The 4138-nt window shown below is 39.7% G+C and overlaps 1 pseudogene; it reads left to right on the top strand.

The window, feature by feature from the left end:
- The first annotated feature begins 956 nt into the window (after positions 1 to 956).
- Positions 957 to 3651, top strand: LOC134460898 (uncharacterized; annotated as a pseudogene).
- The last annotated feature ends 487 nt before the right edge of the window (positions 3652 to 4138 follow it).

Below are 4138 nucleotides of genomic sequence, written 5' to 3'. Positions count from 1 at the left end.
TTTGAATGCTTTGCCTTCTGCTTGTAACGGATATACTGTAGTCTCTTCAATCGTGCGTATCGCTCTATCGCTTGAATCGCATCGCGCCTGGTCTATTCGTGCGGTTACTTTCAGTCCGAAACAATAGATCCTGAGAAGGGCGCGCTGATATGGTGGAGATATGCAAAGGCCATCTACCCGCGTCTTTCAAAGCTTGCCAGAAAATACTTGTGTATACCTGCCACAAGTTCCTCTTCAGAGAGAGTTTGCGAGCATCTTTGAAACCTGACCATGTCAACAGGCTGGTCTTTCTAGCAAAAAAAATCTTTAGCAGCATTTGCAGCATTTCCTAGTTCAGATGCCAGCTCATTTCAAGTTCATTCCAAGTTCATGTTCATTACAGTTACTTCACCCTTTCAATTGTGGGTGTTTAAAAAACAATGTGTCAAATCTTTCAAAAGTGGAGCATTTTATTTTTTGATTTTATTTTGCCACTGTCATATATCAAAATGATATTTTTTATGTTGTATTTGAAAACCTTAAAAAAGTGGAACGAAGTGTATTTCTTTGTATTTTCCTCATATAAATAAGAACAGTCTTTTTTTTTTTTAAATTGACATATTTTTGTATACATTAGCAACTTTACATTTTTTCTTAATATATTTTTGTTTTGTTTCAGTGAGAAATGCTGAATGGTCCGTGTACCATTCGTTCTTCTGTTTTTCGATTCGGAACCAAATAACAAAAAAACAAAAAAACGGCTGGTTATTTCATTATTTTGTTTTAGTGACAAACGAAAAAACTAATTTTGATCTGTATTTCCAATTTTTATTTTCTACTTCATTTCAAAATAACGGAAATGAAAAAAAGCCGATGGGGCATTTTTTACTTTTTTATATTTTCATCTCTGGCCTTATGTGCCCCGGAAGTTATGCAAGCCGACATTTCTCTGATTAAACTTTGTTTGCCTATCAGTTATGGCTGCGATCGAGATTCATGCTGAATATCAAAGACTTGTTCGCAGCTGGCAAGACACACGCGGAAATTTCCGCCACACTGAAACAACATGGGTTGAAGATGTGCTCTGAAATGAGTATTAGAATACGACATACGACGCAAAGGACTGGTAATTGATGTGGAGCTGGAAAGAGCGGTAATGGGCTCGATACGTGAGGTAGGCTAGGCTATGTAGGCTATCTTTCACTAGGTTATCTGAAGAATATGTAAGCTATAAAGTAGGCATAGGCCTCTAGGCCTAACTATTATTTGCTTGGAATTTTACACAGGCGAGGTGACGATGATATGACGGCCCATAGTAGGCCAATAGAAGTTGCAAGTCACTCATTTTGCACTTGAGCCGTGCTGCTCATTACCTGGCAATATCGTGTCAGCTACAGTAAATGCAAGACCTAAATTATAAAAGTCAGAAACTGGTCTCTTGAAATTATCTGCGTAAACTGTGGTGCTATTTGCCCGACCCTGGAAGCCGACTGGCGCGCCAAGGTCTGTCCATGGTGCTGAAATCGCGGCACGCAAGTTGCAGTTTCATGAGGGGCTACGTGATACAAAAAGACCTAGGCTAAATATAGCCTACAGCCTACTGTTGTACCCTTTTCATATTTTGAATAAAAATAACCTGAGATATAGGCTATTGTTTTCTCATTACCAGACAGGCCCATCCTATGGCCGTAAGTTTATGACTGGGTACCTGGAGGCAGCAGGGGTGCGTGTGGCACAACACAGAGTTGGGAAGGTACTGCGAGATATCCATCGCCCGTACCATGAGCAGCGATGTCAGGTATAATACGCTTTTTCTTTGTAGGCAGGCTAACCTACAACCATGCCTCCCATACAAATTCACCTATAGCCTACTCTTATAGCCTATAGGCCTTCATCATCAGTTGTTGGGAGGTAATGCATTACAGTAATAAATTACTGTAAAAGTAATTTATTACTGTAATGCATTAGGCCTACATTTTGAGGTAATGCAGTAATGTAAGGCATTAGACTACATGGCCAAAAAAATCTGTAATATTTACTTAGTTACAAATAACTCAAGTTACAATGACATGACAATGCCTGGATTTTAGTGGTGTTCAGTGGCGGGTCAGAAAGAAGCCATTAGCCTTCTGAACATGGTAGTTTTTAGTTTGTAGGGCCTATGCTGCCAAAAACACCTGGGAAAAGGCATGACTCATGAGCTTGATTAACACTGTAATGAATTGCCAGCTACAGTTCTTTTGGCGATAGTAACTAAAGTAATGCAAAAGTAATGTAATGACTTAATTTTATATAGGCCTAGGCCTAGTAATATTGCAGTGTAAGGGATTATTCTGAAAAGACAGTAATATGTAATCAGTAATGCATTACAGTTTTTGAGTAACTTTCCCAACACTGTTCATCATTATGGAATGTGGTATGTGTCCCTTAAAGGGAGCGCGAAATCTGAATCCTATTCTCTACCAAGGCTATTACATGGGTCACAAACTTCACATGGATCAGAATGAGAAATTAGTGATGTTTGGCGTGACCCATGTAATAGCCTTGGATGGCTATGGTTGCAACATTGTGGCGCATTCAAGTATGCAGGTGAAAAATAACCTGGTGATCTATGAGGAAGTGTACAGGTGACTATCCAACCACTAATCCATAAAGAAAACTGTAGAATATTTTGAAATATTAAGTGATGAATCTAACCTGTAGTCTACCCATTTATGCAGACCTGCAGTTAGCCATCATGGGCTGTGGGATCAACTAAGAGTTGACCACGGCAGGGAATTCTACCTCTGCTTGTACATCCAGGAGAAATTGTCAGGACTGAGGCACGACACCACTGGCCCACCATACCGACAAACCGCCTCTACATTGGTAAAATTGATAAGTTATGGATTGTTAGTAGGATGCAGTGAATTAACCTGTCACTATACTTACATTACTTGTGTTACTCCCTGCGCTTTTTTGGTGATTCAACAGAACCATCGTGTGGAGAGGATATGGTCAGAGGTGAACCAACGTGTTAATTATCCACTTAAAGAAGCCCTAATTCAGATGCAGGATCAAGAGCTTATTGATATGGAGGATGATTTAATCAAATACTGCACTTCAAACCTGACCCGCACATTAAGCGACATTGGATTAACCAGACTGGTGAACGCATGGAATGCCCACAAAGTGCTAGGTATAATTAACACAACCTAGCAATATTATTAATAATTTACGCAAGTGTCTCATCTGTTGGCTGACGAGACATCTAGGAAGAAACACACAAAATACCCAAGTTGCTGTATGCTGTGATGGCATTAAAAGTTATGTTGTGGCAATCCTCATATCAATGCATCTTCGAATTTCCTATTTTCAGGACGTGGGATTCCCAGTGAGCTAGCTGCAGGTGGCTGTCCTAAAAAAGTCCCTCAAAGCATGCTTCCCAGTGCCTCTGCTGTGGCAAACATGTATGAGGAAGAATTGGGTGCGTCGCTGACTTGGTCAGCTGAATTTGGAAAGGACCCCTTTCCATCTGAGGAGACCAAATGCTGCGCAGAGGAGAGATTTGCACAGCTCTACCCTGATGTTTCAGTGTTATTTAATGATGCTGTTAACAATAACTTCTTGTCACTTCAAAACGGTTTGCGCAACCTCATAGATGTTACCCGAATGCAGATACAATAAATACACCTCCATGTTCTCAGCTGCTAGTGTATAACTTAAAGAGCTGATGACAGATTTTTTACGTTTTTTGATATGATTTTTAACATAAAAAATAGCTCAGAATGATATATAAACGAAATCTGGAAAGTGCCTATTTGGGCGAATTTCACTGGCTGCAGCACCCTGGAGACGAGCGAGGATGAAGATGAAGATGACGTCAGCGACAGAAGTCACACTCCTCATTTGCGGTTTGTTTTGATTGACAGTTGGTTAGTTTTTGATGTGACAGGTCGGTAGCTGAACATATTACTTACTTATACGTATTCTTATCGTTATTGTCAGTATCGTCAGGGTTATTATCATTATTTCTACTATTATTATTATCATCATTATTATCATTATTGTCATTATTATCATTATTATTAGGCATCATGCCTTCGCGTTGTGTTGCTGGCTATTGCTCCAACACTAATAAGGATGGAGTTAGCTTATTTAAGTTCCCAAAAGACAAGCT

The sequence above is a fragment of the Engraulis encrasicolus genome, chromosome 2 (genome assembly GCF_034702125.1).
Source record: "Engraulis encrasicolus isolate BLACKSEA-1 chromosome 2, IST_EnEncr_1.0, whole genome shotgun sequence".
NCBI classification, from domain to species: Eukaryota; Metazoa; Chordata; class Actinopteri; order Clupeiformes; family Engraulidae; genus Engraulis; species Engraulis encrasicolus.
This window is presented reverse-complemented; position numbering and strand designations above follow the sequence as displayed.